Below are 13,094 nucleotides of genomic sequence, written 5' to 3' on the forward strand. Positions count from 1 at the left end.
GGGCCTGGGCAAATGTCTTTCTTAATGGGAAATATGCCTGCAAGTATTTTGAGAGTCCTCATATACACTGCCCTGGTTTCCTCATGTAGAAACAGAGGGGAAAAAAAAATCTTGCTTTTGCTAAAATTTGTCGTGCCACCCAGTGAAGCCTCTCTTTTCTATTCTTCTCCCCATAGTGGTCTCTACTTACTTATTTATTTAGAGATGGTGTGGGCATGCGGGGGTCTCACTATGTTGCTTGGGCTGGTCTTGAACTCAAAGGATCCTCCCACCTCTGCCTCTATGTATATGACTATGACTATGTAGCTATGACTACATGCATGTGCCACCACATCTGGCTCCTATGGCCTTTAAAAGCACCACAATCGCAGGCTACAGTCACCAATATCTGAAGTGTCTTTGGAGTCTGCTGGTAATCTTGGTAGTTACACCATTGTCTTGGTTTACGTTTTCCTTCTTTCAATGACAGACTCTGAATTAGTTTAGTGCTTTCATTTTTCCCTCTCCAGGTATCTCTAAATGATCTCCTGAAAATCCCAGTCCACCATTTGACTCCCTGGCTTACAAATCTCCAATGCTGCTCCATTACCTAGTAAGGAAAAAATCAATTTCATTAGTATGTTTGAGAAGGCAATTTCTGAACCCTGCTTAGCCTAAGAATGTCATCTGCTGCACCTTCTCCTCATCATTTGGACAGCAGCACTGAGATACCAGCTGTTCTCTAAACATGCCATGCTTTTTCATAGTGTTCTCCTTGCTTAGAATGTTTTTCTCTTTCTAGCCCCGCTTTGATCTCTAGAGATCCTTCGGGACCCTTATAAAATGTGACTGCTCTATGAAGGTTTTCCTGACATTTCTAGGCAGAATAGTTCATTTTCCTGTGCTCCAATAATTGTGTGTTCATGCATTAATGTACTTCTCATAGAGAGTTCTTTTTCGTTTAAGTATCTTGTTTCTTCTGTATTATGAGTTTCAAGAAGGAATGGACAGAGTGAATCTCAAATACCAGGGCTTGGTTTGTCATAGGCACTCAAAAATGTTGATTGTTGAATAGCTTCTTTCCAAGGCTCCCCATTCCTGCTTACAGAAATGCTACCATCTAAGGCCCACCTTAAGCACAGTCTTCCCTGAACCCCATTTTCTCCCACCTGGAGTGCTTCTTTTTCATCCTGAAGACCTACAGGAATTTCCTTTGTTCTCTGATTTGGAATTTTTAAAAATATACTTAAATAAGGTATTTTAAAAAATCTATCACCTTGTCTGTAAGTTGATTGAAGTGCAGTCTGTGTCTTCTCTATCCAGAGATGCCTGTATTCCCTGAATCAGTATCTTATACCCAGCAGATTCTCTGAAGATATTTGCTGAATGGAGAAGTTAAGCCACGGAAAGATAATCCTTAGTGCAACTTCTGAAAAGATACAGGTGACAATACCCCTAGCTCCAAAACATTCCACATAATGTCTGCTTTATTTCATTGCAGTTTATGAGTGCTGCAATTCTAAGGGAGATTATGCAGCTGTCAAATAAAAATTATCAGTAATTCACAAAGTAGAAAAGATAGATTCAGGTTTCTTTCCTCTTTAAACTTGCTTAATGTTGATTAGATATTGACAATGATCAACACATTACATTTTTAGTTCTATGGATTTCCAGTAAATTCTCTAAGCTTTTGTATGTATACAGTCATAAACTCTGTAAGGAATTATAATTTGGTATCTTATTTTCAATATTTAAAACTCATATTTCTAAACTCACATTTCATTTTTAATAATTTATTATTTTTAGTTAATTATGTGATAGCTCATAATTCCTTGCTTTGACTTTTATTTTAATGGTGTAGAAGTTCTAATTACAGTGTCTTCGAGTCCCCTTCTCCCGGCAAAAAACTTAGCTAATATAAGAGGATGGAGATGATGAAAAATTGGATTGAGGACCAGGTAGAAGGTTATCTAGGTAGTCATATCCTTTATAGTTTTGAAAGAAAGGAGGTGGAAAAGGGGAAGGGGTGGGAGTGAGGGTATTAGGGAAGAATTGGGATGAGAGTAAAATGAATTGATTCTATCTTGGAATTCTTGGGGCAAGAGGATGAGTACTGGCACTGGGGACTGGAACAGTGGTTGAATAAGGAAGGTCAGATGATGCCAATGACTAATTTCACCTGCTTTGGAAATTTTCTTTCAGATACCTTTCTTCCTCCAGTTTGGCATCAGAAATCACAAGGCAGATATATCATGGGGCAAAAAGACCTTTGTGGAGATTCTAACATTGCTTTTATAGAAAAAACATGACCACATTTTCATACACTCAACAAACATCGGGGGCACTGCCTGCTCTAAGTGCAAGCTGCACAAAATAAATTGATACGCAAATGAATTTTTTTATTGGTAAGTGCAAAAATATTACATTTAATGTTTAAAAAAGATTTAATTGAAACAATTTAAGAAAAAGGAGTTGATAGAAAATAGTAGGCTAAGAATTGAATATAGAAATAGATATGAAGAAAATTGGAGGAAAGTTACTTCAGGGTGAAAAAGTGTTTAAAAAAAAAAATGGCTTAGATCACACACTTGGTGGTGACCAGAGACGGTTTGTCAATATTTTGGAAGAAAAAATTTTACAAAAGGAGAAAATAAGTAATGCTGGAGAGTGGCAAGCTGAAAGGTATTGAAAGGAAGAGTGTTTGGAAGTCACCAGATATCTCCCTGGGAAATACAGTTGGCAAAATAGCTGATTTTAAAGAGGTTAACTATTCTCCCCAAATCTTCTGACTGTGAACTAGCTTACTTTGTATTTACCCACTTAGAAAGTGTTTCAACACTTAAAGACCTAGCAAGGAGACCACAAAGTATAAGACGTTACATGCTTTTCCAAAAGAAACACGACTAACTGTAAACTGTCATCAAATACAAATGGAATGGGTTTTCTCTTTTGGGTTTTTATTTTTTATTTTTTGGTGGTTGTTAGTTTTCGTTTAACGGTTTCAAAAAATATGTAGAAGGGAAATATTTCATTTTCCTTGGACGCTCAACTATATATATTTCAAGATTCTTAAAACTCCCACCTCAAACTGCAGGCATAATTTTGATGTGTTCATTTTTTACGAGGTGTGTCAACGTTTCATCAATTTGTGAAAGAATCTATGGCCCTGAAAAGTTGAAATCTACGACATTCTATCATCTCTGCGAGCCCTTTCCAGCTCTCAAGGTACAATAATCCCATGAATCTTTGTTCCTCAAACCAGGAGGTTTTCTGGAAACCTTCTTAAACATAACCAGGACAGGACCCATGATGGAAATCTTGGGGATGCTCTGAGCAGCGGACGGGCTTGGGAAGCGCACCCCTCGAACCGGGTTGCCTGCGGCCCGCACTCCGCCGCTCCCCAAGTCGGCTCCGCGCTCCGCACACAGGCGGCGGTGCTGGGGCCGCTCCAAGTGCGATGAGAAGTGTAATCCCTCCGCTAAGTACTTGGCTCTCAGTCTCCAATCACTAGTGGGAGCTGGAGAGGGCAAGTGAAAAAAAAAAATTCCAGAGGCAGCCGAGGAGCGAGAGGGAAAAAAAAAAAAAAAAAAAAAGTCCCGCGGCGGCGGCGGCGGCGGCTGAGCGGCCGCGGCGGCCAGAAGTTGACGGCGCGGCCGGGCGCGGGGCGTGGAGTCGGCGGGACCTCGCGGGGCGCCGGGCAGTGCAGTGCGGAGACCGCGGCGCGGAGGACGCGGCGCCGAGGACGCGTGAGCCGGGAGCGCAGCCGCGGGTAAGGCGCGCGCGGCGGGCCCCGTCCCCTGTGGGTGGCCGAGTTCCCGAGCGCGCGGGGGGCGGCCGAGCCGGCAGGAGCCGGGCAGAGCGAGGAGTGGCGCGGGACGCGCAGCAACTGGGTGCGGGGCTGGGCGGTGGTCGCCCCAGGCAGGACGGAGCGCGCGAGGGAGAGGGCGAGGGCGGGCTGCGCGGCCGTGGGGCGGTGGCGGCGGCGGCGGCGGCGGGGAGGGGGTCAGGCGGTGGCCGCCTCGGCTTTGTGCGCGGGCGGCTCTGCCCGGACCCCGAGGCCTCGTGCCCGCGCAGGCGAGGAGTCGGGGCAGGGGCAGCGGCGGCGGCGGGCCGGACACGTGCATCGGACCTGGAGGGACGCGCCGAGGCAGGGAGTGGGACCTGCGAGCTGAGGGATGGGGCGGGAGGGCGAGCTGAGGGCAGTCGCGGAATCCGGGAAATGGGAGGGAGCCCGGCGGAGCAGTGGGGCGGGGGCCCAGGGCCAGCCCAGGCGGGACCCGCAGGCACCCACCTGCCCCGGACGCCTCCCGGGACCCAGCCTTGCCGCGGGGGAAAGTGCGCAGCGGGACTGGTCCCGGCTCCTCGGACTGGGCTCCGTCTTTGCTTCCGTTGCCTGTCTCTTCTCTCTCTCCTGCTTCTCTGTCTGTCTCTGTGCGTCTCTCTCAAGTTCTGGGTCTTTCATTCTCTCCCTCTTCTTCTTTCTCCCTTCCTCTCCTCATTGTTATCCTTTGCCTTTCCCCGCGGTCTCTCTTTCCTTCTGTGCGTCTGTCTCCCTCTCCCCACCGCCTGCTCTGGCTCTCCCAGTGTCTCCCTCCTCTGTCCCTTCATCCTCTTCGCTCTGTCAACTCTCGCACACTCTTTTGGTGTGTCTCTCTCTCTCTCTCTCTCTCTCTCTCTCTCAAGAGGCTTTCGCTCCCAGTCTTCCTGGCTCCCCTGTCTCTTGCTCTCTGCGCCCTTCTCTCTGCTCATCCCTCTTTCTGTCCAGGCTCCGTGTTTCCCCCTGTCTTTGGCGGTGTTGGAGAAGAGCCTTTGGAAGTTGTCCGCTGCGGTGCGGACACCGCTCCAGCTGGGTCTTGCTGTTTGTTCTGAATAGAAACGCTGCAGTTTCCTTGAGCTATTAGGAACTGCTCTTTTTTTAGCCACCTTTCCAGCAAGGTGAGGTCAATGACTACGAGCGGCCACAAAGTTGCCAGTGAAAGAAAACGGAGGAAGAGAGCCGTTTCATTACCTCCAACAAATAAAGAGAATGTGTTAGTACCAAACTTATCTGCAGCGAAGCAGAGCCACCTGAGAAAAGGTTCCTGAGTTCTGCAAAGAAACACGAAAGGCTCCAATGGAAATGAGAGGGTTCAGCTGAAAAGTGTTTGCAAATAATTTGAAAAAGCACTTAATGGAAATCTCTTGCTGTGCTAAATTGATGCCAACCAATCTGTTTTCTTACATATATTTTTAGGATTCCAGTGACAACTCTCCTAATTATTGTTTTTGGGCAAGTTATGGGAAATGTCCTGTGTCAACTGGGACGTTAGTATTTAAGAAAATATTCAGTCTTTGTACGTTATACCTCTTTATACACTAGTGATCAAGAAGAATTATTTCTAACTGTAAAGAAAATAGTAAAGGATTTGTCAGTAGTTTTAAAACATGAGACATTCCAGGGATCAATAATGTTTTTGGAAAAACTATCATTATAAGGATGTTTTGAAGGATATTACATCTTAGTGAAATATGTAAGTTATTACACACTTAGATCATTGTGCAATGCAAAAAAGTTTGTTATAATCAGATCATAGTAGTGATGTCTTTATGGGAAACATAGCTGGGAAATTAATTGCTCTGATTTTCACTGTTTTCTTTAGTCATGCATAATGTACCTTTGTGTTTAGCAAAATATGGCCTAGAGCTACAAAACTTGATACAGTGTGTTATTTGTCCAATCTGAATTACCGTTTAGAAAACCACCCTTTTAGTTACATGATATAAGTTGATATGATCTCATTACTCATGTGCTACAGGCCGCTGATGAAGTTTAATGGCACTGATTTGTGTTTTTAAATCAAAATGTTAGTTTTTGGTGAGTTAAAATCTTGATTTATGTCATGTTAGTGAATCATCACTATTTATAGGGTCTTTGCCACCTTGTCTGCCAGGTGCTGCCCAGCATTTAGTCTAGGCTAGGTTGTCTGAAATTCCCTGTTAGATTATTGTCCCTGAGTGACGTGCTGCCACGGCCTGCTTATGTATGTTTCTCAAAATGTTCCAGTCGTTAAATAGTATTTATTAAAAGGAAATTGACTTAAATTTTTCCTCATAAGCTTTGGGAACTGTGAGAGATGGCCTGATAAAGTGTTTTTATTACAGTAAATGCTGACTTACTATTATTTGTTTAAAAGTATAAGGCAGTTTAAAATGTGCTTATCTTTTGCCACATATAGCACCTCCTCCGGCTCTTTCTGAGCACTCAACTCGTATTATCATCCAAATCTAGAGTCAGTTGTCACCTACTCCAACCTAGCAGAGCCTTCCTGATTTTCAGAAGCTCCCTCACCACTGCCTCTGCCTCTCAGGCTTCTGAGTGCCCCTCTTTTTGGTGTCCACCTGTCTGCTATATGGTTACTTGCCAGGCGCTTCCTTGTTGGCCTTTGTCTCGTTGAGGTGAGACAGTGTCCCTTCTTCCTTTTTCTCTGAATTTCAGATGCCCAGCCCAGTACCTGGTATATGATAGATACTCAAGAAATCCATGTAGGACCATTGATTCTTTTCCAATTGCCTCTAACTTGTGATACTGATTCTTTGTGGATGCAGTAGCTCAAGGGAAATACTTTAGAATAGTGTAATAGCAGATCATAGACTTAGGATTGAAAGAGTCTTAGCATGTCGTCACACACGTTAATAATGTTGAAGAGGATGAGGCCCAGAGAGTTTGAAAACCATGCTCAGAAATAGAAAGTGAGGCTAGGATGGCTATGAAATTGAGACTTTACTTATTTTCACGGTGCCGCAGTTGTTTTCACTGGACTCATGTTTGACTTCTTTCACTCGAAGTGGGTAAATATGTCTATAAGTAGAAGCTGGCAGTTATACTCTAAACTCTGAAGATTTCATGTCACCCTGTAAAAACCATGCATGAAATGTATAACTTTGCAGGAACTGATAATCATTTCTGATGCATGTAAGCATCGAGGTAATACTGATCTTCTGGAACCTTGACTCGTAAGTTGTTTCTATGTGGTAGGCATTGTTCTGGGTGATCACTGTGTTGGGCAGAATTACTATTTCTTACCTACAAAGAAGATTTAAGGTCTCTAGACTTATATTTTCTGCTTTGTAATTCTCTCTCTCTCTCTCTCTCTCTGTGTGTGTGTGTGTGTGTGTGTGTGTGTTGAAGGGGGTTAGGGAGAAGAAAAAGGAAGTTTGGACCAGATTAGTGGTTCTTTTTGAAGTTTTCTTCAGAGACTACCAGTTTAACTCCCAGAACAACTGCAAATTCATCTGTTTTACATATCAGACTTCCTGGTAAGCTTTTGTTTTAAGAAAGGCTAACACAGCTTTAAAAAAGCTTGAAGACCACTTTACTTGTTGTCCTCCAGTCTCTTCCAGTTCTTGAATTTCACAGTCAGGATCATTTATAGCTTTTAAATATGGGTATTCAGAGGATGGTTGGTAAAAGTATTAAGGACAGAAGGAAAAACTGATTTTGCCGTAGAGATACTATTAATAATTTCAGGTTTCCATATGCTGAATTTTATGTGATGGCAGAAATTGAAGTAGAATTGTTGAGATATGTATAGGCAGGCCAGAATTCAGGGAAAGGAGAGGTTGTGGCTAGAAAGGTAGATTAAAAAGTCACTTATAATGACTTAATAATTTGAGTGAAAATAAAACTTCTTAGGGATAGAGTACAGAGAGAGAGAGAAATAAGCCAAAATTTAGGAGTAGACATAAAGGACAATTTGTTATGTTATTTCTGGGTATTTTTAAAGCCCATCACAGTAGTAAGAAGGGATAATGTATGATTTACATCAGGCAATACTTATCTGCATGATGTTCAGGACATCCACTTACATGCCAATATTCTAATTACATTCCTTTTTACTTAAATGTTTGAGTGCCTACTCTTTGTGTGGCACTGTTATACACTGTGGGGACACTGTGACTATAAGAGACACAGGATCCTTGCTGTCATTGAACTTCTAGAGAGTGAAAACACAATGAGCTATCAACAAACACAAGAATAGGATTATTTCCAATAGTGAAATTTGCCGTTAGGGAAACAGGACAGGGTGATATGACAGCATGTGACTGGGCTACTTTATGTGAGATGGTCAAGGGAGGCCTCTGTAAGGATATTCTTGAGTAACAAGAAAGAGCCAACCCCATGAAGATCTGAAAAAACTTCCTAGCAGAGGACGCACTAGGGCTGTCTCTAAGAGTAGCAAGCTAGGCACTCACTGGCTAGGGAGGCTGGACTCAGGCAATTAGAGGAAGTAGTAGGAATGAGGTCAGAGAGGTGGTGAGGTTCATGGCATAAAGTATGCGTTTTCTTCAAAGTGCATTCTGTTGAACATCCTGGAGGATTTTAAACAGAGGAGTGAACAAATATGATTTAGCGTGTCTGTATATAGTGTGAGCAAGAGTGCCTGAATAAGGCCATGTGGGAGGCTATGAAAATGATGTAGCTGAAGAGTTTGTTGGCTTGGCCAAGGATGGAACCTTGAGAGACTGATCAGACATTGTTCTTATCATGGAATAGAAGAATCATGGAGTTGAATCATCCTTTTTTTTTTTTTTTTTTTCCGGGGCTGAGGGCTGGGGGTGTGCCAGGATCTACATTGCAGCAGTTCACTGGTTCAAGAGTTACTTTTACTTTTGAATTTCAGACCTCAGCACCTTCTTAGAGTTCCCAGATACCACCTCTTTACCTCATCTCAAATATCTCATGGGCTGCAAGCTTCTTCCACGTGAGAGCGTATAGTATGTCCTAGGAAGTATTGCGGTAAGCTTCTTAATGCTAGAGATGATTCCTGGACTACACTGAGATGGTTGGTTTTTTCTGAAAAGCAGAGTGGTGAGCATCCTTGAATGAGCATCTCTTCACTTCATTTTTGGTGAAGTCTGTCAGTATCAAAAAGGGGAAGCGAGGCAGAATTCCTCTAATCAGGTCTGAGTGTCATTTTCCTGTAACCCTCAGCTTTGAAATCTTTGGATGCTTCTTGAAAGAATTCATTGTAAAGTCTGCATTGTTAGATCAGGATGTTACACATCATTGTACTCCAGCCCCTTTGCAAAGTGCTAGGACATAGTAGGCATTCAATAAATAGTTGTGTAGTGCTGTTGGATGTACTCTTTTAGAGGCCAGTAGTTTTGATTCAGCTAATTTTATTTTTTCCTGTCTTTCAACAAGGATATGGCTGCATGTGGCATCAGCTTTGGAAGATATTAAGTAGCAAGTTTGGAAATGATTTTTCTGGAGATTGTATTTACTTATCGGCTAAAGGAAAAAAGATACAGTCCAATATATCTGTTTATAACGTTTCTTGCCTGGCTGTCTTGAGATAAACATTTTAGTCATTTTTATAGCAGTTAGATAGATAGGAACTTAAACAAGTACAGACACATCTGTCACTAGTTAATTTGATGATTTACGAATCTAAAATGATTCCAAGGAAGTCTGTAATGATGGTGCCTTTGTCTAAATTAATCTCTTGATAGAAATCAGTGAATTTTATCTAACTAGTACACTTTATGACCATCTATAAAATGTATTAAATTATCATCAATTCTTTTTTCTGAAACAAGCTACTATTCTGCTGTTTTCCAATACACATTTAGCCATGATAGTCCACATAATGGAGGATTATCCTGAAATCCTTCCCCTTATTATGGAACGTGGTATAGTGCTCAAATGGGCTTGCAAACAGTTGTGGCATCGCTTTATTTTTATGTATTTAGTAATTTTCTTCCATGGTTTCTTTTGATCCTCTTCAATTTGTCAAGAGTTTCTTCTGTATCTGAACATTATATGTTGCCCCATTTTGCCAAAACTGTTCTTATTACCATTGGCTTCTCTGTCAGCTATATTTTGGTTGTCTCTCCAGAACCACTCTCAGCCCTTCTACCTCATGCTCTCTGCAGGGAAAATAACGTGGATGAACAACTTTGACTTCTAAAATCTTAGGTCACTGGGGAGCCACAGCAGGAGAGTAGAGGGAGGGTGGGGAGTGAGGGTGTTTATTTCCTTGGCTCCCTTTCTGTGAGATCAGTTTGGGCTGCCTGTATTCCTACACTGCAAGTCATTGTTCTTCCCAAGGTATCCTTCTCTATATAACTCTGTCTTTCCAGATTCTGGTAATCTCCGGAATAACTTCCCTGCTTTTACTAGCCTGAATTTTCTGCAGTACCCTTGGGGTTCTTTTCCACTCCTGCCCACACCCTTTTACATTGTCTGTTTATAAATCAGTCCCCTCAGCTTATCAGGAGCTCTGTCAATTGAAATCCTATTTTCTGTTGATTCAGCTTCTGAAAGCCTCTTCTTTGAAGTTTTCTTGGATTGATGAGAACAGTCATACTCCCTTACCTCTTTTGGACATCTGCTTTCCACCCCAGATTATATGCTTCTGTCCATGCGGAATGATGCACAAACCTAAGTTCTTATATAAATACTGTCAGTCAGTTTATTGGAACATCTCGTGACTTGATAGTCTGTGTACCTTCTATCCATGTGCTTTGTTTCCTTCACACTTACACAAATGCAGTGAATCTTTATAGATTCACTGTTTAGGACCCTGCACTGTACTAGGCATTGTGGATGCAAAAAGGTGGATGTTTGCCACTGTTTGGGAGGGCTGGGAAGGGAGCAGGAAATAAACAACTATACATCATAGTTACAATTTAGGTTTGTGATTAGGTCTATTAAAAAAATAAACAGGGTGCCGCAGTAGAGAGTAACAGGAGGGACTATCATTTACTCAGGATCACAAGCAGCTGAAAGGGCGTGTCTAAGTGGTTCTTGTTAAGCTGCATTTATTACTCAGGCTCTTAATATTTGAATATTAAAAACTTTTCCCAGTGATGACACAAACAATAAATCTTGGCAGGAAAATTAGAAATTTCATATAAACCTTAAGAAAATAAAGTGCTTTATACTATTACCTAAAATTAATAGTTTTGTATATATGTATGTATGTGTATGTGTGTGTGTATCCCTTAGGAATTTTCTTATGCATTGCTATGTATTTTTAAATGAAAATAAGATCATCTGTATCATTTTGTGACTTTCATTTTAAATTTAATCATGCATCAGTGACTCCACCTACATCAGTGTATGCATTCTGAAACGTATTTAATGTGTAATCTGTTAGTTAGAGATCACAGAGTTCCTCATCTTCTTGCTCATTATATTTCTTAGACTATTTTAAATGTTTGATAGACATGAAGAAGAAAACTGGGCCAATAATCTTGCCACACAAAACCTCTGGAAATTAAGAGGCACTTGAGAGTATATTTGTTTGAATTGTGATGCCTAATAAAATTAAATGCCAACAGAGAGGGAACATAATTTAATCAAACCTCTCTTGTTTAATAATTACATTCTAGAATTTTTTTAAAGTCTAACACCACTGTTACTTCTACTTTGTCACACAGTAAATGAAAAATTGGGGTTTGAAGTAATATGAGCTACTTGACTAATCCAGATAAGGAATTTATGTGTAACAGTATGTTTTACCTGATTTCATTTGTTTTCCCAGTGTGGTTCATGGAACAGCGGTTTCATGGAATGTTAGGTGTGCAGCCCAAGAGGGATCTCATGGATGGCAGCATAGCCTCCTGGTTAACTGTGGGAGTTTGTCTAGGTTTGAATCGTGGCTGTATCATTTCCTAGTTGTGAGACCTTGGGCAAGTTATTCCACCTTCTGTGTTTCTGTTTCATCCTCTGTAAAATGTCAATGCCAATAATAGTATTTACATCATAGGGCTGTCTGAGGATTAGAATTTTGATTTTTAAAAATGTTCAGAACAATGACAGGTGCATAGTAAACACCACAGAAGTGTTTGCTAAGCAAGTAAATAATGAAATCTGGCAATTTCTGATGTTTTTAAATGCAACCCTTTCTGAGTCTTTGTTGTATTAACATGCATTAATATTGACAGTCCCCAAAAGTGGTATTTGATCATGGGACTTGTATTTTTTCCCTGTGTATATCATTGATTTAATGTTCCTCAGAACTCACTATGGGAAAAAAATTGATACAAACAATTGGCTAAACATTTTCACCAGTTTATTGTCTCCTGAAATGAAGGGATCATTCTTACTGCCAGGAGTTGTTCCTACAATTATCTCACTCTTCATAGAACAGGAAACCAGCTCCTGTCTTTTTTTAAAAAAAAAAACTCATTTTCTTTTTAAAGGTAAAAATGAATGCTTTCCTTTGCTACCCAGTAAAAGACTTTCAGCCCTATACCTGTGAGTACATACTGGGCCTCTGCAGCTCACTGAGCATGAGCTTTACCGTGTATAATATTTTCTAAAATGTTACTTATCATTATTTTTTCTAATAGTAAAGAATGTTCATTGAAGTGAACTTGGGAAACAGGGAACTCAAATAAAATAAAATCAGTCACTTTTTTTTTTTTTTTTTTTAACCACACAGAAGTAGCCACCATTAGCATTTTGGGTCTTTTTTTTTTTTTTTTTTTTTTAACTGAATTGAGAGCATAATATACTGTGGTTTTGTGTTCTTCCTTTCTTTTTCACTTGACTTTATTTATATAATATTCTCAATCCAAGACATGCAGTGATTTCTGGCCTTCAGATGATTGGTAATCTACATTTCAAAAGAGCTTCCTTCCTTACCAAATTCTGTGGCCAGAGACAATATAAAAATAAAATGGTGTATCTAGAATGAGTTTCTCCCTTATTTTAAGTATTCTTGGAAATTGGAACCACCTGGTAAGCAGTTGGCAATTCTATTTAAAAGACCTGGAGTAGGTGACCTCAGGTTGCTTCATTTTTATGAGTCATTCCAGTCTTCTAGCCAAAAGCCAGATGGACTCAGAAGAACCCATGACCAGGCTGTTGTGGAGGCATTACTTACTCATCGTGAGTGACTGTGAATGAATTTATATAATGTTGAGATTAACGTGGAAAAGGTATCCAGGGAAACCTAAATTATTCCAAAATAAATTTAGCTTAACTACTATTTACATTTTAAATTGTAAATCTTTTCCCACCATTGCATGTTCGAGGTAGGATTCTAATGATGTACTAATATGGGGGAACAAACATTGTCTCTAAATATTTTGTCTTGTCCTATAATTTTGAGTAAGAATTAATA

This window comes from Piliocolobus tephrosceles, chromosome 3 (genome assembly GCF_002776525.5).
Source record: "Piliocolobus tephrosceles isolate RC106 chromosome 3, ASM277652v3, whole genome shotgun sequence".
Taxonomy (NCBI): domain Eukaryota; kingdom Metazoa; phylum Chordata; class Mammalia; order Primates; family Cercopithecidae; genus Piliocolobus; species Piliocolobus tephrosceles.